We start from the raw sequence: 27,205 nt of genomic DNA on the forward strand, positions 1-27,205 counted from the left end.
GGCCAGAGCAGCTCAGTACATATCCAGAGATCGCTCAGCATACACATATGAGGGCTGAGACTGAGTTCTGGACATGTGGCTGTGGAGCCACATGCTTGCCCACTAAGCTTGTGGCTGGGGGTCATCTTGGGCAGAATGTGGCAAATGGTACTGTGGCTACAGGAGACTTATTTTATTTCAATTTTTAAAATAATTTTTTCAGTCCATTATTCTATCAACCAAATGTCACAGAACTAGACAGAACAAAAGAGTAGAATTAGCCAGAATAGGAGTAGCTGGTTCTAAATGATGTTTGGCTTTCCTTTTACCCAATTAAAAAATCTGACCCATTTTAAATCTCACTGGACTAAATAGGAATAAAGTAAAGAAATGCAGAGATCTTCCGATCTAATACTATGTGTCCTGGAGTGTTCCTCTGAATTATAAAGTTTGGTTGGCAAGAAGAAAAAAAGTCATATTGTAAACTGAAATAACTTCACTCAGGTAAGTAGGTATAACATGTAACACTTGACACAGAATACAAATTTCACATTATATCTAAGAGCTTCACAAGTTATTTATCAAACAGAAAAGACATGAGTTGGGAGAAACATTAAAACCTGATTTGTTTTGTTCATTTGATTTTTGGGGAGGGGAGGAGTAAACCTTGGGCCTCTTTCTCTTGTGCTCCACCACTGATCTATACCTCTATCCCTAAAATTCATTAAAAATATCAGTAACTTGGTTCAGGTTCCCCACTGGTTTGTACAGGCATATGGTGCACTCTGTAGGAAGATGGTAGTGAAGTGAGTCCCCTCATCTACTGCTGTAGACTGAATGCTCATGTGCCCACTACAATTCATATATGGGCTGGGGATGTGGCTCAATGGTACTGAGTGTGCTTAGCATGTATAAACCCCTGAATTCAATTTGTAGCACTAAGTAAATACATACATAAATAAAATATTTACATTGAAAATTTACCTGTGAAAATGATGGTACAAGGAGGTAGGGACTTTGGGGATGTGATTAGGTCATGAGGGTAGAGCACTTATGATAAGATTAATGCCTCATAAGAGGAAAGAGGAATCACCTGGGAATCTTTCTGCTAAGTGAAGATATAACAAGTAATCTTCAAGAAACCTGAAAGTGTGCCCCCATCAAAAACCTGACCATGTGGACTCCCTGATCTTGGACTTCTAGACTCCAGAACTGTGAAAAACACTTGCTTGTTGTGTAAGCCACCCAGTCCATGATATCTTGCTATGGCACAAGAACTAAGACAGACACACTTGACTTTTTCTTGCTGAGAAATTTAGGCTAAATAAAAATACCAGCAACTTAAAGAAAAGGGACACTTAAAAACTAAGAATGTGTACATAAAGTAAAAGAGAAACACTGCTTCTCCAGTTTGGCACAAAAGAGGCTGCTCATGGGGCACAAAAGAAGCTGCTCATGGATTAGGTGGATGCCTAGAAAAAGTGATGGGCTCAGAACCCTCCCATGTTCACAGCATTTTAAGCCAGGGGCAAGAAGAAAATGGTTAACATTAAGTAGCTATTGAATTCAATATGAGTCAGATCCACCCTCCTTTATTTCACTGAATTATTTTAATTTTGTGAAATCTACCCTCAGTTCATATTCCAGGTGGTTAAACACAATTTCTAAAGTCAAATTTGAATTATGACATAATTTCTCCTACAATGAAATTAGATTTTACTCCATTTGATAAAGTGCAATTATTAGAATAAAACATCTAACATTTTCATTTTGCCTGAGACAATTAATTTGAGATTGTTCCACTTCTTTATAGATCATTTTCACATATTAAAAACGTACCTTTATGAATGGTAAGAGGGCTAATACAACTTATTGCGCAGTTAGGTTTATTATTTATTTGAATAAAAATTAGATTTTTCCAGGAGAAACTAAATTTAAAGAACCTCAGGAAGTCAAGAATAGCATTACAGTTTCCCCATCTGCTATTTAGATCAGTTGAAAAAAATACAGAGTCTATTTTAAGTTAAAAAAATGCAGTATGTTTTGCAAAGCTCAGATAAATGGATCATTCATTCCTTCACATAACTGTGGAAGAGTCGATAAAATGTTGATAATTTGAGCCTACCACAGTATTACTATATCAAAAAAGTAATTAAAAACAAAAATGAAATCAACCAATAACAAATGCTGGCGGGGGTGCGGGGAGAAAGGAACCCTTCTCCAGTGTTGGTGGGAGTGCAGACTGGTGCAAGCACTGTGTAAATCAGTATAGAGATACCTCAAAGAACTAGGGCTAGAGGTCCCATCTGATCCAGCTATTCCCCTGCTGGGGATCTTCCCAAAAGAATTAAAAGATTCATACCACAGCGATATACGTGTACCCATGTTCATAGCAGCACAGTTTGTAATAGCTAAAGCTTGGAAACAGCCCAAGTGCCCATCAACTGGAAATTGGATAAAAAAGATGTGTTTTTAAAAAAAATAAAATGTAGTACTACTCAGCCATAAAGAATGAGAAACTAGAGACATTTATAGCTAAATGAATGCATATTGAGGCCATACTCTTAAGTGAAATAAATAGGACACACATGTGTAAATACCGAATAGTTTCTCTAGCGTGAGAAACTGAGAGTGTAAATAAGGATTAAAATGATTAAAACGAATAACTGATAATTTGAAATAGGAAAAGGTCCAAAGGAGTAGGGATGGTGGGAGGGGAAGGGGAAAGGGAAGAAGGGAAAGGAAAAATTATGAGAAAAGAAAAAAATGTAATCAAAGTCTTTGTAAATAGGGAAGGGCACACAGGTAATGGGAAAAAATAAGAACCAAGATACATCATGTACAGGTACAAGCACCCAGTGATAAATGTGAATGTACTGTATACCTAAAATGTACCAATAAAAGAATTTAAGAAAAAAAAGAAAAACAAAAACGACATTAAGCTTAAGTTTAAATTTTCTATTTTCATGTCCAAAGCCATAGTATTAATGATGTATGAGGATGGGAAAAATGACTAGCCCCTGTCTTTTGTCTGTAAAAGACATTTTAAAAAGTTACCACGTTTAGGTTTTCAAACTCACATTCAAGGATTATAGCAGATAATCCAATCACCTTTAGAATCTGGCAGCTAATTTCCTTAAAATCTAAAACCTTGGACTCAGACCAAGTCCTCCTCTCCCTCATCCCTTCACAAAACCTCTAGCAGATGATTCTCAAGGAATATCCCAGAAAAAAAGAAGAAAAGGAGAGATTGCTGGTCAAGGAGTCTCCAATGTTATCAAGAAAGGGTCCTACTTTCTGGTTCTGGATGCCTCTGGTTAATCCAGTTATCATTAGCTTCACAATAATTATATTATTCTGTTGAACATATGGAGTGTTGAACATACAGAATAGTTTTATATTATAGAATTATTTTGAAAATATAAATTAAGAGGAAAATGTAAATTTTAGGAATAACTTTTAACCTTCTTGGTTCATTCATACAAATGTAAACATCTACATATCTAAACCCAGAAACATAGGTTTGAGCTTCAGATATGTGATGTTTCATGTACAGCATTAAAGTGTACTAAAGATTTATATTCTTGAATTCCCGTTAATATTAGAAAGAAAATACACAAGAATTTTAATGTTTTAAATTTGGCCCCATCGCTTAACACAGAGTTAAAAAGCTATATTCACCATTCAAAAAACCAAAACAGGGCCTGAGATTTTAGCTGCTCAACAGCCTACTGCAAAGCGCTTTGCAGAGAGTAGTTAAGGACATACTGCATAATGCAACAACAACATGAAAAATCAGGTATATAACTTCCAGATTTACTGATTGAAGTATTGGGGGTTGAATCCAAGACCTCAAGGCCTCCACATTGAGCTACACCCCCGCCTTTAAAAAAAATTTCTTATTTTGAGATAAGGTCTCACTAAGTTACTGAATTGCTGAAGCTGGACTTGAACTTGTGCCTCTCCTGCCTAAGCCTCCCAGAATGCTAGGATTACAAGCATGTGCCACCACATTTCCTTTTAGGACACTTTTGAGGGTTTTTTTTTCAGAGTTAAGCCATTTGGTCATTTAATAGCAAAAGTAAAAATAAATCAATAAGAAGATCACAGATAGAAGCATTTCCTATTTTCAAATGGCAGGCATTCCTAAAGTGTGGGATAAAATTTTTCCTCACTTTATATTAAAGGGTGAAATGAAACAGAGGAAACCTATTCACCAAAAAAAATTCAGCAAATAATGTAGAAGATAGCATATGGCACTATACAAATATATAGAAGTCATAAAGTTGTACACTTCATTTTCTATGTGGAACGAGTATTTCTGGAGAAAAAAAACTACAATAAAAATCAATGTTTAAAGACAGCAAGTCTGAAGGATGTCTATGAATTACTGAACACATTAGACTCTGGACACGTAAAAGGTGTTTACCCTTTCTCTAGGGTCTACAATAACATTCTGACAGGTACCAGATAGTCCAAATATGTGAAAATAAGGTGAATAATATAAAAAACAGGTTAATTTAATCTATAGACAATTAGCATCTCATTCATTGTATAGGTCTGATTTGATCTATAGCAAGGTCAGACTTATTTAATTTTGCTAAAATGATCTGTGAATGACCCTGAACATTATCTTTCAGTTAACCTTTCTGAGTATTTTTTTTTTCACTTTTCATTTTTGGTACCGGGAATCGAACCCAGGGCCTCACGCTTGCCTGGCAGGCACTGTGCCGCTGAGCTAAATCCCCGGCCCAACCTTTCTGAGTATTTAAAGACTTTAAAGCACCTAGTAAGAGAATGAGACATATTTGAAGTAAATATATTGAGAAGCAAAAAAGCCAAAGTTCCATATGCTATAACAAGATTAGGAGGAGTAAGAGTCATGGTAGGCTAGTGCTATGGTGTATATCTAGATGTCCCCTCACAGCCTCATAGGTGAGGTTTTTGGGAGGTGGTTGGATCATGAGTGTGTGCTACTGGATTATGGGTATGCGCTAATTGGATTAGGCCACTGATAGGTTTAGCATAATTCTGGGTGTAGAAGGGACATACTGGGTGTGGGTGGCACCAATCAATAGGCTTGTAGCTTGAATGGAATAAAAGGGAAAAGAAGGCTGCTTTGCTACCTCCTATCTACACTGCCATGGACTGTTTCACCTCTGTGATGCTCCTATGCTTTAGAGTCAGCCAACTATGGGCTGAAAACTCTACAAACTATAATCCAAAATAAACCTTTCCTCTTTCAACTTGTGGGTGTCAGGTTATTTTGTCCTATTGATGAGAAAGTAACCAAGACAGAATTACTCAAACAGTTATCTCAGCATCCATGAGTATGTTAATTTTTAAGAACACTACGATACAAGGTTCTCTAGCAAATATTTGATAAAATTAAATTTCCTTATTTCCTTGTTGAAATCTAGTAATTGATTTTTCTAGACAATGACTATGGCTATTTCATGGCTATCTCTTAATTGTCCTTTCACTTTCTTCCCTTCCTTCCTTCCTTCTTTCCTTCCTTCCTTTCTCCTTCACTTCCCTCACTTTTTTCTTTTCATTTTGGAACTGATGTTCATTAAAGCAAGATAAGAAGTTCTTTGAGAATAAATAGCACTACTTTAGGAAGCAAAGGTCTGAGTTTTAGTTTCTTCTCCAATTTTGAGGGACTGTTTGTCCCAGACCAACTCTCTTCGGGCCTCATTTTTTCTAAGGAAGTAAAACAAGAGTAGATACAATGACCAAAAGGTTAAGATCCCTGGCTACACATCTGTGTGAATCCTTCTGTACTCATATTTCATAGGATGGAGGGAGGCACCACTGATCAGGAGAGCTATAGCATCTCTGTCTCTCCATAAATTGTAGATTTTCTCCTGGCTGAAAACAGAATCAAAGAGTCCTGCATGGGGCCTACACAGGGAGCAATGACCAGTGGCTCCCAGGCAGTGCATCCAAGGGGCACTCTGTAATACCTGTACTGTTGCAGTGGCTCAGGTCATCAAGAGGAGTGTGTTGACTCTCCCCCTTGTATGCACAATCCCTGCCAGCTCACCTAGGGCATGGTTCTCCTATCCCATGTCAGCATGGGCCATGCTCCCTGAGAGGCTGTGCCTGGAGCAGCTGGAGCTGCTGTGACCAAGCTCAACATTCCCAGAAGCTTCATGCTGCCCTGCCTGAGCACATGTGCAGGCCATCCTGCCTCGGTGACACTGTAGGGCCTATCCCTAACACCCCGCATGTGTGACTGAGCGGCTGTGTGCACCCTGATGCATGCCTCCTGCAGCATCCTATTGACCCTGTGTGGACACCATCCAGTGCCCTGTCCTCTTCTTGGATCTCCACTGTAGCATCAGCAGCTCTCAAGCCAGCCTCGCCCCTTGCCTGTTCTCCTGGACTTGTGCCTACAGGGCATGTGCCCAGAACTAAATGTGTCTGTGTTGCTCTTCCTGTATTTGTGACCATGTCCTGGCTGTTTCTAGAAAAAATAAACCCACAAACAAGGTCATAAATTCCACATCTTGCATGCAATTGGCCAACCTTAGTCACAAATTCTGGATCTCTTAGCTGGGCTCCTCCTCTTGACCTAGAAGCTGTAGCCAGTGGGGTACTCTCATGCAGAAGCTCCTGCCCACCCAAAACATCCTTTACCCCTTCCTGCTAGCAGCAGGTTCCTCTGGACACCGTCTTCTGATGAAGAACTTCTCCAAGACCAGAGCAGGAGGAGCATATCTGTCAGTGTGCCATTGGTAATTCCAAATACAAAACTCCAACACACCCTTTCTGGGGTGTTATGATTGCAGTAGAATCAGTCCCAATAGAGAGGCATTAGTAACAAATGGAGCTTCTCATAGTTGCATCCTCAATCCTTTGAGTGGGACACAGGTTGGAAGAGTGAGGAATGGAATCACTCACAAATCCAGTATCGTGGTTTTGATTATTATTCTTAGGACAGAAGTAAAAAACCTAATTTTACAATGCATCTTAATTTAGAGGTAAATTTATTTAGGCATTAGAAGGAAAATCTTCAGACTACATAATTTGACAATAGAAGAAGGCTGGAATACAAGGGAAGAAAAACTTCCTCTCCAAATAGATGGTTTTACTTTAACTTTACTGTTCCCAGAGGAATGTCCTGGAAGCTACCACCCTGAGCTACAGTGTATGGGGCCACTGTCATGAAAGGGTCAAGAGGACAGGGTTTTCAAATATACCTGTTGTTTTGAACTAAATTATAAAAGTCCGTGGACTAGGTGTGATTATTTGAAGATAATCAAATTAAGACAAATTGGTTAGGAAAATAAAACACTGGATTATCAATAATTCAATAAATATAATTGTGCTACTAAGCTATCAGGGTGATAAAAAACCTGAGGTAAATAAACATATAAATAGGAATGATTTATTTTGGCTCACTGTTTCCAATGTTTCAATCCATAGTTGGTTGACTTTTGGGCCCGTGGAAAGGCAGCGCATCACAGCAGCAAAGCTGCTTACTTCCTGGTGGTCAGAAAGCTGGGGTTGGGAGGCTGGTGTCCCAATACACCCTCAGAAGCACACTCTCAGTGACCTAACTTCCGCCCATTAGGCTTCACCCAACCACTGAAAGTCTCTACCACCTCCTAATGGTATCATGGGCTGGGGACCAAGCCTTTCACCCATGGGCCTACGGGGAACAGCGAAGGCCCAAATTATAGCAGTGATGGTGATCATACCCTAGAAGGACAAGGAGAAAAAGGAGAAGGAGGAGGAGAAGAAAGAGGAAGAAGAGGAGGGGGAGGAGGAGGAGGGGGAGGAGGAGAAGGAGGAGAAGGAGGAGGAGGAGAAGGAGAAGCTTGAGTGTTTGTTAAGGCAGAAGAGTGAGGGGACTTCCTAGGAGAATGAAGATTGGCCTTATCCTCACCAGGGAGTTCAGGCCACAGACATGGGTTGATTCACAGTTCTACTGGAAGGAAACTACGGTCACACTGGATAAAGCAACAGTGCTTTCTATGAAAGGCTCTGTCTCATGAATGGCTGAGGGGATTGAACAACCAAGTGAATAGCACTGTTAAAAGGATACATGGAATATGCTAAAACCATCCTAAATCCACAGCATCAGAGAATGTTACACTTCTACATACTTAAAAATAAATGAACCTGTTACTGCTTAACCTTTTCTTTCCATATTAAATACCTAAAGGGATCAAATACACTATGGGGAGGCTTGACATGGCAAGAAAAGGCTTTGAAATAAAAAGCTGTTACACTCTAGTCCAGCCACATTCAGGTAGGGTAACTCAGATGAAGAGAAGTAATGTCCTTGCATGGTGCCACCCTAGGCTTTAACACAAGCAGTACAATGCTACCTCGCTGGCCAGCATAGCTAGGTGGAACAGAGAAAGGGAAGCTCAAGTGAGTGCCCACTCTCTAGGTATCTATTAGGGTCGGGCAAAATTGTGCATAATTTACATAATTTATTAGCCACTTCCAATGTGTTAATAGTACTGAGAACCTCAGATTCTCTAAGAAAGTAAATCTGCACTTAGAGAAATTAAAAATCAGATTTGAATTTAAAGGCTTGAACAAAATACAATTTTTTTTTGTTTTATTTTCTAGGTTCTAGCAAATACACAGCGTCAAAGGGGAGCAAACATGAGATGCTACCTTCCCTTAGCAAGTGCCATGGTAACCATTCACTACACTGCCAGTGGGGACCAGCCAAGGGAGGATGGGTGTGCTCTCTGAATGCAGCTCACGGGCCTCAGCCTGGATGCTCTGCTTCTCCCTTGGACCCTCCCAAGCCCAGCTACCTCTGAGACAATGGGAATAGACATGAGCGGATTTAAAGTTGTAAGAAAAATCCAGTCCTAAAGTCAGGTAGGTTCCGGGAATTTGTCTAAAGGACATGGCTCTTATGTAGGAAATACTGTGGATGGCAGTGTTAGGTAACCTGGGAAAAAGCAATGAGTCTGTTCTGAAATGAGGATGTGGGTCACACGGGCTGTGGACAGCCACTCACTGGGTTCCACGGAGCACTTCCAGGATGGGGTGGCAGCAAGATCCCCTGAGCCGGAAGTGTAAGAACAGATAATTTATTTACATATCTCTTTTTACGTTGGTCATATTTTTGTCCATGTGACAAAATCAGTAAGAAAAACAACTTAAGGGAGGAAAGGTTCATTTTGGCTCACAGTTTTGGATGATTCACCCTGTAGTCACCTAGCTCTCTTGCTGTGGGCTCAGGGCAAGGCAGAGCATCGTCATGGTTGGGCATGGTGGGGGAAAGGGACTCACCTCAGAGCAACCAGGAAGCAGAAAAGGAGACAGAGTGGAGGGGCTGGGAACCAGACATGCTCCGAGGCCACCCAGCCAGAATCCATGCTCTCCAGCCAGGCCTTGCCTCCTGTTCCCAGCACCTACAGTGCCATGCCATCAGATTATGTTCTCATCAATGGATTAATCCAGTGAGCACTTATGATCCAGTCACTTCCAAAAGCCCATCAAGCTAGCACCTAAGCTTTTCATTTTGGGGAACTTTTAAAATCCAAACCATAAGATATCTACCTATTGATCAATAAATCAATTAAGCTAAGTTTTTGTCTCTCTCTATACATGCATATATATATATATATATATATTATTTAAACATTAAATAGATAAGAAATAAATGCTGGCAAGGAAGTGGAGAGAAAGGTGCTCTTGAACACAGTTGGTGACATTGTAATTTAAGAAAGCCATTCTGGAAAACAGCACAGAGATTATTCAAAAAATTAAAAATGGAAATACCATATGATCCAGCATTGCCACTTTTGGGCATATATCCAACAGCAGATAAATTGATATGTTAAAAAGAGAGCTGCGTTCTCATGATTATGCATTACTATTCACAAGAGCCAAGAGATGGAATCAACCCAAAGGTCTATCAGCTGATGAATGGATAAAGAATATATGGTACATATACAGAATGGAATATGATTCTACCATAGAAATGGAAATACTGTCATTTGTGGCAACATGAATAAACCTGGAGGACACTGTATTAGGTAAAATAAGCCAGGCACAAAGCCAAGTACAGCATGATCTCACTCATATATGAAATCCGTAAAAGATGGTCTGAGAGGTGAGAATAGTGCTTACCAGAGTCTGGAAAGGGTGAGGGAAGGCAGAGAGGAGAGACTGATCAACGGGTGCAAAGTTGTGGTGAAACGAGAGAAGGAGAGAATGAGTTCCAGTGTTCTCTTACACAGTAGGATTATAGCTAATAATAACAGATGAAAATGCTACTGTCACAAAGCAGGGATAAATGTCTGAGGTGAGGGTGCGCTGATTATCCTGATTTGGTCATTCTACAATGCGCCACTGTACCTCATGAACTTATGGAATTATTATGTGACAATAACAAATAGAATTTAAAACTACCATGCCAACAGTGGCCGTATATAGTAGTAGGACTGAATTTTGAAAAGTTATTTCCCTCAGTCCAATTTTTTTGTAATGCATTTCCATTACTCTAGTAGGAAAAGTTATTTTAATTATGAACTGCTTTCAAGTTTTCACACTATAAATAAAATACTTTCATTGTTTACAACAAAATTTTATAAAGTCCACCCCACATTAATACTGGATTATAAACAAATGCTATAAAGATACAAATGGATGTTATGTGTTTAAACTATTCCCAGCCTCAATTTTCATGCTTTTAAAAAGAATGAATCAGGAGTTTCAATTACTTCAACGCTAACCTCAAGAAGGTAAGTAAGAACAAAAAGATGAACGGAGTGGAAAAAAATTTTCAAACATGGTTGCTGCTTGTTTCTAAGTAATCAAGTGAGCCAAAGTGAGGCTGTGCAGAGACCGACTCTGGGCCACTCTGCGGCATGCCCAGGGCTCCGAAGAGCAGCCCTGAGAGCAGGGCACCAGTGCCCAAGCCCTGGACTCCACCCACAGGGCTCTTCAGCAACAGAACCCAGGCCACCACCACCACAAGACACAGAGCACTGCAGGCTCTGACGAGTCAGGTACCTTGGGGAGCATGGAATTCAGTGCAATAATTCACTGCTGCACTTCTCAAGGCCTTTGTATCTTATGCACATACAGAGGTATAGTGTCTATCCATTAGGTTTGAGCCTTCCTTCCTTGGCCAACCCTAATTCTTAGTTCATGGTTTATACTTGGAGACTCCTGCAGCACACACCTATGTCTTAAGTACTTGAATCCAAGTTCTTGAACTGCAAAGACTATCTTTTCCACTAAGTCATCTTAGGAAATTAAGAATTTGCTTTTGGATCTTTTCCAAGGAGTTCCAGCATGACATCCAATGAAAGAGATGAATCTAGTAGGAATTATGTTAATAATAATTATAACTAACACTTATGTGGGATTATCTTACAGGTACTATTTGTTTTTAAGGCAGGATCTCACTATGTAGTTCACGCTGGCCTTCAATTTCCTATGTAGTCCAGGCTGGCCTTGACCTCCTGGAAATCCTCCTGCTTCAGCCTCCTGAGGGCTGGGATTGCAGGAGTGCATCACTGCACCTGGCCTCAGGTACTTTTTCAAGTATTTTGGGTGTAATTTTCAACGCAGCTTCTTCTGTTACTACCATTTTATATATGGGACATCACTGCCCCAACACAGTTAACATGGCCAGTAAAAGACAAAGCCAGTGTTCCAGGATATGTAGTTGGACTGGAACTTTCCAAACACCAACTCCCAAAGTTGAAAGGAACTGTGTTCCTAGTACAGCACTCAAAAATCAGAGAGCGATTTGGGAAGTCTATGGCTGAAGAATGCGCTGGATACTTAGGGTTAGCTAGGCTACTCCAAGAAAAAATAAGCAGGCAAGAAAGAGAGTTTGAAGGAAATTTCCATGTGAAAGGAAAAATGATATTTATACTTTGTTTAAAAAAAAAAAAGAATGCACAAATTCAGCTCAGGAAAATCCAAACTACCTACTATCCTCAAACTCAATAGATTTAAATCATTCATTCCATTTGGGGACATAAAAAAAAAAATCCTAGTGCATGGCTTTACTCAAAAAAGATGCTAGAGAACAACATCTTCATCATCTGTAATCGTCATCTGGACAGGCAAGGTCATTTTGTTGACCTCAAAGTTTGAGATTCTGAGAATTAGAGGAAATAAACATTTTATAAAACTAAAATTCTACATTTGTGCGGACACTAGAGAAATGATTAAGATCCATTTAAACACTCTAGAAAAGAATATTTGGCTACAACAAAGCAAAAATTACAGAGGCAACAAGAAAGGTAATGTCAGTGAAAGGCCTGATAGATGATGTGTGGGAGCCCACCTCAGCCTACCCCGCAGCCCTGCACAGGGAGGAGCCTGTGTGTCCCCAGGGCCTTCTGAGAGACCACCTGGAGAACAGCATCATTTAAAACAGCTGATTTTCTGTGTATTTTAAATCTACAAGTTAACAATCACACAACCACTCTGCTTTATATTTTTTTGGTTTGTCTTTTTAAAAAAATTTCTCATTTCCTCAACTCTTTTGAAAGTCATGTGGTCACTGACATGCTTTGTGAAGGAAAGGTATCAGGTGAAGTAAAATAAACTAACAATGGACCAGAAATCCACGGTGCTTCAGACTCTTTCCAGAGCAAAGAGTAGAAAGAGGCCTCTGTCTACAGAGCAGGCAGGTCACCATTGTGGCGCTCAGTGGCCAAAGCAACTAAAGAAAGGGCAATCAGACTTCTGTGAGCCTCCAGAGGCAGATCTCCCTCACATACCGCATATGATTTTAAGTTATCCCTTTAATGAAAGACCTCATCTAGTTATGGCATTTTTTGATTCTCCCTAATTAATCCTATAAGCCTGAGCAATTTTTCTCCCCGATGAAATTCATTAAGAGTACCTCAACATATGTGGAATAAAATATGGAAAAAGGAAAGAAAGAAAAAATTGAGGTTCATCCAAAAGAAAGTTTAAATGATGTCTCACATATAAAGTACTACCATTTCTTTGGTTATGGACTAATGATGATAAAAAGTATCCCCTATGACATAATACAGTGACCATCTCCTTCCATTGCTGGTGAACATGTAGTCAGGAATAGGACTTACGGCAGTTTGTTCAATCATAGCAAATACAGACTGATACAATGAATGGATTTCTGAAAATCACTTTTAATCCACAGTATTAATTGTAAGAAAGTGCTTCATAATCAGAGCTAGGGTAGAGGAAGCATTAAGTTTCTCCTGTCAATCTGTCTCTTGTCTGTTCAATGTGCAGAGCCCCATCACTGAACTTAAGAGCCAAGAGACCGAAGGTTTCCTTGCTGCCATGATGAGGGGAGATGGGGCTGCCTGTCGCGGGGTCCAGGAAGAAGGCATGGAACAGGACCGGAAAGAGTGGTGAGCTTTCCTGGCCTGGCCCTGACTCCTCTCCTGCTCTCCCATCCCATGGAGTTTATTCACTGCTCGTTCTCTTCTTCCTGGCCCTGCCCAGGGACAGCCAGAGAAAGCACCTCCTGGGGAAGAAGCCTGTCAGAGATTTATCCAGTGTCTGTCCTCCCTGGAGAGTCCATGGACCATGGAAGGGGAGAGTAGCCTGGGTCCTCTTCCAGAATTATGAATATGTATGCTGCACGAAAAGCGCTGCTTTCCCTTTGGTCTTTCACACAGTCGGCATCTCACTCAAGAGGCCTGTGTGTCGGAGACTGACCCCTGGGTGACCCTATTGGGAGGCTGTGGAGGCTCTGGGAGGTGGGGCCTAATGGGATGAAGTTAGGTCACTGGGGCTATGTCCTGGGAGGGGCAGTGACAACCAGGTCCCTTCTGCTTTTAATCTAGCATTTCAAGGCCTGCATGAGGTAAGAGCTTCGTTCTAGCAAGTGCTCTCTGCCATGATGTGCAGGCCAAAACTCAACACAGGCCCAAAAGCAATGTGGCCAATGGACCATGGACTGAAATCTTCAAAACTGTGAGCCAAAAAAAACCTTTTTTACTTTTACATTATCTCAGGTATTTTGTGACAATCATGGAAAGCTAACTCACATAGATCCTAGGTATGACACGGAGACTGTCGGGTCAGAGTGCAAAGATACGATGATGTCTGATGTGAATATAACTTTTTTAGATACACAAGATCTATGTGTTCTAAGCAGACACTATGCGCAACACTTTCCAAAACCCTTACCTGGAGTAGGATCCTAGGAGGCTCCCTGCTGGGCTGAGTGGAGTCTCTGGTTTACAGAAGCAGGGTTCTACCCAGGAAGCCCATCATGGGTCTCAGGCGGGGCTATCAGGCTACATTAGGGGCCCTGTGGCTCAGAACTGGATACCATGAGTAGATGAAAGGAAACAAGAAGCACGGAGCTCCAGGGTTCAGCCACTCATGTGGCTTCTAGGGCTTCACCGTGGTTACTGAGAATATCACTAAAAGCTAAAGCAGATACTTAGAAATCCCTTTATTGAAATGAATGGGTCAAAGAGCATAGCAAGTTTAAAGACTAGAAGTTCACACTGGTGGAAAAATAAAAGGTATCAATGATAGTATGAGGTCAGCCTTCAGTTCCTAGGAGAACTAGTGCCCCAAAATCAAGTCTCAGAAGGTTATTCTGGCAATGTAAGGTGGATTTGCTTTGAAAACACATGGATGGGGTAAACATCTAAACAGGTATGGAGGAGCCTTGGACATAAAGAGCATCCCCCTCTGACCCACTAGGCAGTGACTCTGCCCTCCAGACGGAAGTGTCAAACACCTCCTCCTCCGGCTCCGAGGGACCACAGAGCAGCCCCTGGGCTCAGGTGAGGCAGGGCTGGGCACACAGCCTCTTGGCTGCTGTTCACTGTCTTGGGGGATTTCTGCTTGCTACAGAGCCTTCCTTTTCTTCTTACAATTTAGGTAAGTTTCATCTTTGTCCATGAATTCATCAAAGATCCTGTGGCTATTCATTTCAACCAGCTTGTGCGGCGGGGCCTGCACCCACTTTGTCTGCAGTGCCCTGGAAGTCCGTCTCAGCCTGCTCCCCATGTCAGGACAGCTAGCCTCCATCGATGGGATTTGTAACATGCTGCAAATTTGCAACATCCTACTGGACCAACAGCAAAGCAGAGATCTGAGCATAATCTCCTTGATGTAGTGCAGGTTTATCCTGGCCAATTCCCTCAGTTCATTAAACTATGTGTAAATGCAACCAAGGCCACACTCTCATCTCCTCTGGGGCCAGTACGCTCTACTCAGAAAAAAACATAAATTATTTTTAATTTGCACCACTAATCCTAAGCAAGGACATGTGATATTCACCAGTGCCCAAGGAGGATCTGGAAGGAGAGCACTGGTTCAGCAGAATCCATCCCCAGGACTAGAAAGACAGCAGGCCTTCTGTCCTTGCAGAGAGCCACTGACAGCTCATTCTGTGGATCACAGACCAGGCACTGAACAACCCACACTTCAGACCCAACCGACTGAGAGCCCGAGCCTTTGTCCTGTGATTCATACCTTGATGACTCCTTCCATTCTCCCATGTAAAGTTTGCAAATGTGTTTTGTTTTTGTCTTTTCTTTTTCCTCCCCCTCCCCTCCCCCCTTCCCTCCCCTTTTCTTTTCTCTCCTTTCCTGAGACAGGGTCTCGATATGTAGTTCAGGTCAGACTTGAACTCACTATGTAACCCAGGCTGGCCTCAAACTCACGGCAATCCCTCTTGCCTCAGCCTCCTGAGTGCTGGGATTACAGAGGTGTGCCACCACACCCTGTACAAACGTGTCTTATAACAGGAGAATGGGTAAGAAGACAGCAGTGCCTCTGCTAGTTAATAATAATGGGGGCTGCATGGGTCCTTGCCATGTGCAGGAAGAGATTAGAAGAATCTTCTGAGATTAGCCACAGGACCTGGCTGGAAAGTCCAATCACACAGAAGCACGAGGAAGGTCAGATGGCAAGGGTGGGTGCCACGGGGAGCGCCTGCTCTCCCTCTGTCCTGGTACTTGAAATATCCTGTGAGGTTTTATGAGGACTGCTCCTCCTTAAGGGCTGGCAGGAGTGGACCAGAAGTGCAGGATAAGGTAAAGTGAGGTGCCCCTTTTTCTCCTTCTTCGGTAGCTGCAGGGAGGTTTCCTCTCCACTCGGAACTTTCTGGAATGCAGAAGCCACCGGGAGGGTCTGGTGCATCTTACATTCCTAACCGGTTGGTCCTGCCAGGCCTTGTGCAGCTTGCAGCAGCAAGGTCAGAGGGAGCACCAATGAGTTTGAGCAAGGAGGAGCCAGAGTCCAAGGTCGCTGCAAGCGAGGGGTCCTAAGTCACCTTGCCAAGAGACTTGCAGATTCCTGAGCTCTCCCTGCAGGGAGCTGTCTGAAAATGCCAGCTACTGCTTTTAAGAGGACATTGGAGGGAGCTGACGTGGACTAAGAATTTGCTACCAACCTGGCAGAGTTATCTAGGACAAAAAGAAAAAGAAAGAATACATGCAAGACACAAATCTGACACCTATCCATCGACCAGGAACATCTATTCACATACAGTGTCAAGGTCACTAGTGTGGACAGGACTCGGCAAATCTAGCATCTCACAGCGCCATTTGGACTTTCAGGTTTTGTTTCTGTTTCTCTTTAGAGAAGGGCATGGGCAGAGAGGGAGTTTTTCTCTCTCTGAAGTTCTCCACTGACTGTCCCCTTCCTCTGAGAGAGGGCAGGGCTCTCACCTGGCCAGCAAGGCCTGCACATGCCCTTCATAGCCTCCACAATGGTGGTTCAACTTCAGCAGCCAAGGGTTTCAAAAGCTGTTTAATCAAATAAGCCAAGTGCTTTCCACAAAAATAAGCAAAACAGAAAACAGGGTATGATTGGATTTGAATTGTATTCACGGTCAAATCTGTTTGGAAAACTATTGAAAAATAAACGTTACAGTGTTTTTGGTTTTTTTTTTTTGGTACCGAGGATGGAACTCAGGACCTTGTGCTTGCGAGACAGGCAGTGGCACCACTGAGCTAAATCCCTGGCCCATTACAGTGTATCTTTAAAGTATAGAAACTGGGGGTTTAGTTCAGAGGGTAAGTGTGAGTTGAGCATGCTGAAAACTTGGGTTCAATCTTCAGCACCAAAATAAAAAATATGTAACACACTCTATATATGATTCATATATACAGTAAAATGATTACTATACTGAAATCAACTAAGGGCAACCAGCCATGTCTTGTTCTACTTTAGAATGGTTGTTCTATGTCTCCTCCCTTTTGTTATTGAGTAGCTTCAGAAGTCTCCTCCAGTAGGGATTCTTTACTCAAATATTCAAGCCAAACACATAACTTCATCACAGCCTGGGCTCAAAATAAATTTCCACACACAATTGCATTAAAATTGAGAGTGATAAAATTACAAAGAGATTTTAAAGGAACAATTTAAAATGGTTAGAAATTCAAAATAAAATAAAATGGGCACAAGGCGTTGAAAGAATGACACAAAATGTGTGCTATGTTTGACATGTAAAATGCCTCTCAAGTCTCAGGTGAAGTGTTCAGGAGGCGACTGGCTCATGAAGACTCTAATTTCATGAAACTACTGATGAGACCACCAGGTGATGGCACAACACGGAGGTGGGGATTAAATGGCTCTGTGACTTAGGGTGAATAGCATTTTGGGGGGATGGGCCTAGGGTTGACACATGCTAGCACACACTCAAGCACAGAGCTGCAACCCTGGGGTGAATTTCCTATCTTCTCTTTTCCTCACTTTTTCTTTCCTTCCTTTTTGATGCAGGGTCTTGCTAGGTCTCTAAGCTGCCCCAGGCAGGTTTGAACTTGGGGTGCTCCTGCCTCCCAGTGTTGGAAGCATGGGTGTGTGCCACCATGCTCCACTAACTGTCTACAAATTGGTCACATTATGTATTAGGCCAACATCACTCTGAGTTACCCTTCAAAAATGTCAATCCGATAAGCGTTAGTTTCCTTGTTTAGAATTCTGTGATGTCAAGATTAAATCCAAGTTCTCTGCACCATTCATTAGCTCACTCACTCAACAACTATGCACTTGAACTATTAGCATCCAGACACCATTTTATTTTTTTTAAATTAACTTTATTGGTACATTTTAGTTATACAACACAGTTACATTCATCATTGGGATCTTGTACCATTACATGAGTCTCTTGGTTCGTTATTTTTCCCCTTCCCTTGCCCTCCCTTCACCCTCTCCACCCTTCCCTATTTGCAAAGACCTTGTTTCCATTTTTTTCCTCTTCTCATAATTTTTCCTTTCCATTTTTTCCCTTCCTCTACCCCTCCCACTTCCCCTGTTCTTTTAGGCCTTTTCTTCCTATTACACAATATCAGTTATACATTTTTTAAATTACAATATTAAGATCTAGGAGACATTACCACAGATTTTACAGAATTTAAAAGGATATAGAACGCATATTACAAAAGTCTGTTTTGAAATAAATTTGACAACTTCTAAGAAGTACCTTGGAAGACAAATTAATGAAACTAACTCTGGAGGAAATATAAAATTTGAATAGCACCTATTAAAGAAAGTATATTCCTAGCTTGAAAACCTACCTATATGACAACAGCAGGCTCATATACATTTTAACTGATAAATTATATCAAACAATTAAAGCAGAAAAAAGAAGGAACACTTCTCCCCTCATTTTAGAAAATCAACATTGTGCTAATCCTAAAACTGGATAAAGATAATAGGAGAGAAAAGTATGAACATAGATAGAAATTTGTTTAACAAAACAAACTATTCAAAGTCAGATCTGGCAGGATGTAGAAAGTGGTTTTGTTATAGGGATGGCAGTGTGGGTTCAGCATTGGAAGATCCACCCCCAAAAGTCATCCTTTTAATAGAGGAAAGGAAAAAGCCATATGATCCTGCCAGACACCATTTTAGTTACGAGAAAGCCCGGGGAGGGGACAAAAGACTGTAGGGCCATGTCCTCTGTGCTCAGACCCATGGGCCTCAGCCAGAGCAGCTCTGAGAGCACGCTGCAGGGACGCCACTCAGACCCTTGCTTTTAGACAATGCACCTCTCACAGTTTGCTGTTACAGTCCTTTCTGGAGCGGCCCATTAATTCTCATCATTACGTTCATGTCCCCTCCTCTCTTTTCCTCCCTTTACTTCCTTTGTTCCCTCTGTCCTCTCTCCCTTTCTTCAGCTCTTCTTGTTCTCCTCCTCCTCTCTCTGTATCTCTTCTGCATTCTCCTCTCAGTCATTCCCTCTGTTCGCTTTGTCTTCTCTCCTCCTTTCTGCTTTCTCTCTTCCTCCATTTTATTCCTCCTATGCATCCTGTCTCTGCCCCCGGCCCCCATTTGGACAGATACTCCCTGCACTCCAGTGGCATCCCATGGGGAGCACTGTCAGGGGCTTCTCAATGCTCCCTGACATTTGGGGAACAGCAGCTGTGCTCTCTAGTTGCATAACCTATTCCAACAGCCTCCAGCTGTGCTTATCCTTGTACCTCTTTTGTGAAAGTTTACAAAAACGCACATTTGCTGTTTACTCCTGCATGCTTGAAACAACCAAAGGCCTGAGTGTGAACTTGGCAGCTCGGTTTCCCAGTGGCAGAAGCCTTGAGGTTCACTCCCTCCCTAGCTGGCATGGCATTGCAGATCATGTAGAGCCACTTCAAGGACAACAGCAGGCAAAGAAAATAGAGTGGCTGCTTATTCACTCCCAAGAGTATCACTGGTACTCTCCTTGAGAAGTCTTTTGGTGAAAGACTCTGCTTGCTCACACAGTGGATCAAAGAACAACTTTCTCCTGAAAGCTGTTCAGGCAGAAGTAGGCAGCTTACACTTTGAAGCTTAAGTGGGAAGTGCATCTCTGTCTTTCTAGAGTTTTCACATAAGTGTATGCCTGGGAGAACCCGGAGGATCACCCTATCTCCTCTCCCACCCTGAACTTTCAATGTTCCGGAGCCTGAGTCACATTTTTACTACTAATAGCCGCAAGCTCTCAGGTTATGAATTTCAACTTCCCAAGCCTCACTTTATAAAACTATAATAACATTAAAAATCCAGCAGCAGCAGCAGCAGCAACCACACATTTATTTAACGCCTGACAATAAGCACACTCAGGCATGTCCTCCTTTAAGGCCATGAGGAACTCTCAGGATGAAGAACTGAGATCCAGAAGCTCCAAAGCCCTGGCCAGCAGAGGTGAGCTGGGATTTGCACCCAGGGCTAACAGCAGCAGAGCCCGAGGACTGAACCTCTTTGCGTGCCTGCTGCCTCACTGATAGATCATAAGGCTCGAATGAGATGACGTGTGTTAGGACACAACATAGAGCTTGGCAGAGCAGAGCCAGGTAGGAATTGCTATTAAGTAAAACAATAAGGCCTTCCTGCAAATACACTGATTTGTGCTTTAAAAAGAGAAAGGGGGAGAGACAATTTGAAGCACATGTCAGAAACAAGAGCCCTTTACTGCCCAGGAAGGAACCCACACACAATACAGTAGACATTGTGCATTTTAAGCACGGAGATGCTCCAGTCAGCACTACCCTTCCAGTAATGGGCCCCTCCAGACTGGAGCTCTTGGGGGCACCTAGTGCACAGATTGAGCAGAGTAGACACACAGAGCAGGTGGTGCTTAGGGGAGAGACAACAGCGCTGAGGTTTTGAAGCAAGGCCTGCAGATGTGAGGCCAGCACTCTACTACTGAGTGATACCCCTAGCCCTTCTGAGGAATTAAAAATATAGAGAGAAATTAATGAAAACAAAAATGCAACATGTCAAAGTATATGAGATTCAGCTATAGCAGTGCTGAGATGAAAATTCATAGTACTAAGTGCTTACAGTGAAAATGAGCACAGGTCTCAAATGAACAAGCTAAATTACCTGATCAAGAAACCTGCAAAAGTTGGAATAGATTAGAAGATGCAGAAACAACTCCAGACACACTCAGCCACCTTGTCTTTGACAAAGGAGCCAACCACCCTCACTGGAGGAAAGATAGCCTGTTTAATAAATGGTGTGGGAAAAACTGGATTTCAACTTACCAAGGATTAAAACTAGACCCATACCTATTACCATGCACTAAACTAAAATTGAAGTGAATTAAAGAACTAAATATTAAAACAGAAACAGTAAACTTGCTGGAAGATAAGTTAGGTAGAAATTGGCATAGGAAAAGACTTTATGAACAACACCTCAGTAGCATGGGAACTAGCACAAAGAATCAACAACTGGGATCTCATCTCATTAAAAAGCCTCTGCACTGCAAGAGAAACCACCAACAGAGCTAAGAGACAACCTACAATGTGGGAAAATTTTTTTTATTAGCTGTTCCTCACAGAAAGGACTACTATCTAGAATACATAAAGAACTTTAAAAAATCAGACCCGTCAAATATAGAGATCCAATTCAAAAATGGGCATCTGAAATGAACAGACATTTCTCAGACAAAAAAAGTAAAAGGAGCAAATAAAACATGAAAAAATGTTCAACATCACTGGTCATTCGAGAGATGCAGATGAAAAGAACACTGAGATTCCACCTCACTCCAGAAAGAATGGCTACTATCAAGAAATCAACCAATAACAAATGCTGGCGGGGGTGTGGAGAGAAAGGAACCCTTCTCCATTGTTGGTGGGAATTTAGACTGGTGTAACCACTGTGGAAATCAATATGGAGATACCTCAAAAAGCTAGGCTTAGAGGTCCCATTTGACCCAGCTATTCCTCTGCTGGCTATCTTCCCAAAAGAATTAAAAGAATCATACCACAGTGATATATGTGCACCCATGTTCATAGCGGCACAGTTTGTAATAGCTAAAGCTTGGAAGCAGCCCAATTGCCCATCAACTGGAGACTGGATAAAGAAGATGTGGCATTTTTTTTTATAAAATGGAGTACTACTCAGCCATAAAAAAGGAGAAACTAGAGTCATTTATAGCTAAATGGATGCATATTGAGGCCATACTCAGAAGGAAAATAAATAGGACACACGTGTAAATACTGAATAGTTTCTCTAGTGTGAAAAACTAAAAGTGTAAGTAAGGATCAAAATGTATGATTGATAATGTGAACTAGGAAGAGGAGGTCTAAAGGGGTGGGGGAATTGGGAGGGGTGGAGGAAAGGAAAGAAGGGAAAGGAATAAAATGAGAAAAGGAAAAAATGGAAACAAAGTAAATAATGGAGGGTGGAGGGGGTGAAGGGTGGGCAGGGGAAGGGGGATAATATAAGAACCAAGATACATCATGTAAAGGTACAAGATCCCAGTGATGAACGTAACTGTATAGTATACCTAAAATGTATCAATAAACTTAATGGAAAAAAAAGAAACCTGCAAAAGGAGAACAACATATACTCAAAACAAGCAAAAGGAGGCAGAGAAGGTGAGCTGGTCCCAGCACCCGGAAGGAAGCTCCCCCGCCACCATCCCAAGCTCCTAGGGCAAGGAAGGTGAGCCATGCAGGCACCAGAAGCAAACCCCCCCCCCCGACGTGGAAATGAGAAGACACATAAACAAGCCTCAAAAACAGACTTCTGGATCACCTACAGCAACCTCAAAGGGAAACGAGATGGAACAATCTGATATTCAACCACCTGGACTCTCTGAACTGGCAACAAAAGAGGATCTGGGAAAAATGAAATCAGAAATAATTACTCAGATAACAGCAAAGATTGTGCTCATGGTGCAAGACATGATTAATAAATCTAGAGAGGGCACAGATAAAAAAAATAGAGGATCTGAGGAACATGATGGAATCCCAACATAGGAAACAAATGAAATCCATAAAACAGATACAAACAGATTTCCAGGAGATTAAAAACTCCATTGAAAGCCTGCGCAGCAGAATGAACCAATGTGAGGACAGAATTTCACATAAAGAAGATAAGATTGCAATTACTGACCAGGAAAAGAAAAATTCCTTTAAAATTGTAAAGGATCATGAGAAATCAATCCAGCAGCTGCTAGACGATGCAAAGAAGAATAACATAAGACTGACAGGAGTCAATGAAGAAAGAGGAGACAGTGCAGATGACATAAAAAAACTGTTCACAGAAGTGATGGCAGAAAACTTCCCAAGGAGGAGAAAAGAACTTGACATACAGATAAGGGAGGCATATAGGACTCCAGCTAGCCTTGATCAAAAACATCTACATGTAGGCATATAATAGTTAGGATTCCAGAAATCCAACAGAAGAACAAAATTCTACAAGCAGTGAGAGAAAAGAAACTGATCACATGCAAAGGAAAGCCCATCAGAATCACAGCAGATTTCTCAATGCAAACCCTCAAGGCAAGAAGAGCTTGGAGTGATGTATTTCAAGCCCTAAAGGAAAACAGCCTCCAACCCAGACTGATGTACCCTGCAAAACTATCTTTCAAAATTGATGGAGAAATAAGATACTTTCATGACAAAGAACACCTCAGGAACTTCATGAATATCAAATCGGCACTCCAAAAAATTTTAGATAATACCCTAGGAAAAGACAATGAGGGTCACAACCCCAGGAAACCCGGCAGAATGAATCCACTGGGCATGACAAATTAAACACAAAGGGGGAGAATCCAACAAAAAGAAAATGTCATGGCAAGGCTTTTAAAACTTTTAACTTCCTCTCCCTAATGAGTGTATAATTCAATCTTGTTATTGTACTGATTAGTATTTTTCTGATTCTAGAGTTGCATACCTTTCCTTGTGCTATACTGGCTATTTATCATCTTCTTATGTCTACTTTTTAATTGGGTTGTCTATTAATGAGCTGTAAGAGTTGTTTATATATTCTGGTCACAGGTTATATGCATTGTAAATATGGTCTGTTTAAGACTACTTTTCATTTTAATGATGTCATTTAAAGTTCTAAATTTTGATGGAATCTCATTTATCAATTTTTTTCTTTTATACATCATGTCTTTTGTATCCTAGGTAGTTCTTGCCTACCCTAAATTCATAAACATTTTCCCTTATAATTTCTTCGTAAAGTTTTATACTTTTAGGCTTTCCTATTTAGGTTCATAGATCCCTTCAAGTTATTTTCATGTATGGAAATAAAGGGTTGAGGTTAATTTTTTATATACGGATACCAGGTGTTCTAGTGCCATTTGCTGAAAACACTATCTCTTCCTCGGCTCTTGAATTGAGTTTACATTCTATAAAATGCTAATGTTAAATAATCCTTCAAAACTCAGTGGACCATATATGTGTGGTTCTATTTCTAGATGCTCTATTTTATTCAAATGATCTATATGTCTTTCCTTACATTAACACTGCCTTGATTACTGTAGCTTTAGAAGAAGGCTTAAAATTAGGTACTAAACGTCTTCCAACACTGTTGTTTTTTTTTTTTTTAACTTTTCTAGGTCCTTTGTACTCCTACATAACTTTTAAATTTCAATATCCAATTCTTCATTTATAGCAGGTATATACAAACCTGAATTTTTATACATATCTTGTGTTTTCTAATCCTGCTAAATTCAAATACAAGTTCTAGGGACTCCTAGAGATTTCTTAGTATTTTCTCTGTAGATGATCATTTCATCTACATAGAAAGATTTTGCTTCTACTTTGCCAATCCTATCCTAATTGTGTCATTTTATTGCCAGACTATTTTGGTGGAGCCTAGGTTTCAAAGTTTAATGGACAGATATAGAGTAAGCATATCTGCCCTTGTTCCCCACCTTAAGGATAAAGCATTGTATCTTCTCCATTCATATAAGGTGTTCTTGCTGGAAGTATGGAGTACATGTCTTTAATCTGTTGAGAAGGTTCTGTTCTACTTCTAGTCTCCTGATAGCTTTTACCATGAACAGCTGTAGAATTTAGTCCAATCCTTTTTCTCCAACTACTGACAGGATCATATGGCTTTTTGCTTTCCTCTGTTAAAATGATGACTTTTGGGGGTGGATCTTCCAATCCTGAACCAACACTGCCATCCCTATAACAAAACCACTTTCTACATCCTGCCAGATCCGACTTCCAATAGTTTGTTTTGTTAAACAAATTTCTATCTATGTTCATAATTTTTTCTTCTATTATCTTTATCCAGTTTTAGGATTAGCACAATGTTGAGGAGTTCCTAAAATGAGGGGAGAAGTGTTCCTTCTTTTTTCTGCTTTAATTGTTTGATATAATTTATCAGTTAAAATGTATATGAGCCTGCTGTTGTCATATAGGTAGATTTTCAAGCTAGGAATATACTTTCTTTAATAGGTGCTATTCAAATTTTATATTTCCTCCAGAGTTAGTTTCATTAATTTGTCTTCCAAGGTACTTCTTAGAAGTTGTCAAATTTATTTCAAAACAGATTTTGTAATATGCTTCCTATATCATTTTAAATACTGTAAAATCTGTGGTAATGTCTCCTAGATCTTGATATTGTAATTTAAAAAATGTGTAATTGATATTGTGTAACAGGAAGAAAAGGTCTATAGGAGCAGGGGAAGTGGGAGGGGTAGGGGAAAGGAAAAAAGGGAAAAGAAAACATATGAGAAAAGGAAAAAAATGGAAACAAAGTCTTTGCAAATAGGGAAGGGTGGAGGGGGTGAAGGGAGGGCAGGTGAAGGGGAAAAAAAATAAGAACCAAGATACATCATGTAAAGGTACAAATTCCCAATGATGAATGTAACTGTATTGTATACCTAAAATGTACCAATAAACTTAATGGGAAAAAAAAAAAAACAAAAAAAAAAACAAGCAAAAGGAAGAGAACAGATATAAAGCAGAAGTTAATGAAACAAAGATCGAAGAATAATACATTTAAAATTGGTTCTTTGTGTCAATAGAAATACAAATAATTTATCTGTAATAATGATGAAGAAAAAGAGAAGGAGTACATAACTAATATTAGGAATAAAATGGAAGCTATCCCTATAGATTTTGCACCTGATAAGAGGATAATAGTAGAGACTATGAAACATATTGCACTCATAAATTTGCAAATGTTTTTGTTTGGGTTTTAGGTGCTGCTCAAATGTCATGTGCTAAAGGCTTGGCCACCAGCCCAGTCCTATTAGAGGGCAGTGGCACCTTTAGGAGGTGTTTATTGGATGGAAGTCCAGCCTGTACGGGATGTCCTTGAAGGAATTGTAGGACCCTCGTTCCCCTCTCCTGTCTTTGTTTTTGCTTACTGCCCACCATGATGTCAGCAGCTTCGCTCTCCATCCACTCCTTGCCATGATGCTATGCCCCAAAGCATCAGAACCAATCAATCATGGTTCTGAAAGCATGAACTGAAATAAATCGCTTCTTCTTTTCCATCCTTTACCTCAGTTGGTTTGTCACAGTGACAGAAAGCTGACCAACGTAGCCAAAGAAAAGGATATGGACCAGTTCCTCAAAATCCATAAGCTGCCAAAATTTAACCTCTATTAAGTAGACAACCTGAATAGTCCTATAATCAATATATAAATTGGATCTGTAATTTTAAAAATCTGCCTCAAAATAAATGCTTAACTAAATTTCACTAGGGAATGTTACCAAACATCTCAAGATTAATTAAGACTAATTGTATAGAATTTCTTCCATTGTTTATGCTTTGTGCTTTCCTTAAAATTAAAATTCTGTCTCCTCCATTAGTCTAAGCTACATGACGCCACTGGCAATGGTCATTTTTGGCAACAAAGGTAGGAGGTGAGAATATGATATCCCAGAACTTTGGAGTAAAGATTATTTAAATCTGAAGGCAACTGAGAAGAATCAGATACAAGTAAAGCTCTCTGCCCTCACCTTGTTTGTCCTCTAAAGGCAAGAGCAGCATTTGCAAATGTACCTTCTTCTCCCCTCTGTCGGCTAAATGAAGACTAACCACTAAGAAAACTTCATAGCCCCATCAGTCTGGACGTAGCACTGGAGCGCTCTATACAACTAGCATTGCTGAGTAGACTTCCTCTACCAAGGATTCGCCTTTCCACAATTTGCCTTCCTTAGAGACTCAAGATACTTTTGGTTTATCTTGGCAATTCTCTAAATTTTTATTGTTCTTTGAGGAGATAAATATATAGTGGAGTTTAAAGTCATTTCTTGGAGAAAACACTCCTTGTGTTATCTCTCAGGTATATATGGAAGATGCATATAAGTGAGCATTTGTTTGTTTTTCTCCTGTTAATCCATCTTCTGTTAGTGTCCACAACTAACAGTAGAGAGCTTCAAGTGTGGATAGAAAAACTATTATTCCTCCCCTTCAACGGCAAAGAGCCTGAAGTAGAGTAAGTGATAAATGTGAAGTAAACAATAATCACACAAAGGAAAGTCTCTCAGAGAAGGCTGTAGAGTAAAATGTGCAAATACGCACATAAAATATATACATTAAATACACGCTGACATCATCGAATGACACTGCA

General features: G+C 40.7%; 1 protein-coding gene across 1 annotated transcript in view; it reads right to left on the bottom strand.

Annotated features, from left to right (window-relative positions):
• Gabrg3 (gamma-aminobutyric acid type A receptor subunit gamma3) overlaps window positions 1-27,205 on the bottom strand; it is a 574,107-nt gene that overhangs the window by 362,786 nt on the left and 184,116 nt on the right. The window lies entirely within an intron of this gene.

The sequence above is a fragment of the Heterocephalus glaber genome, unplaced genomic scaffold, assembly GCF_053883595.1.
Source record: "Heterocephalus glaber isolate CG9 unplaced genomic scaffold, H.glaber_assembly_v1.0 deba00001531, whole genome shotgun sequence".
Taxonomy (NCBI): Eukaryota; Metazoa; Chordata; class Mammalia; order Rodentia; family Bathyergidae; genus Heterocephalus; species Heterocephalus glaber.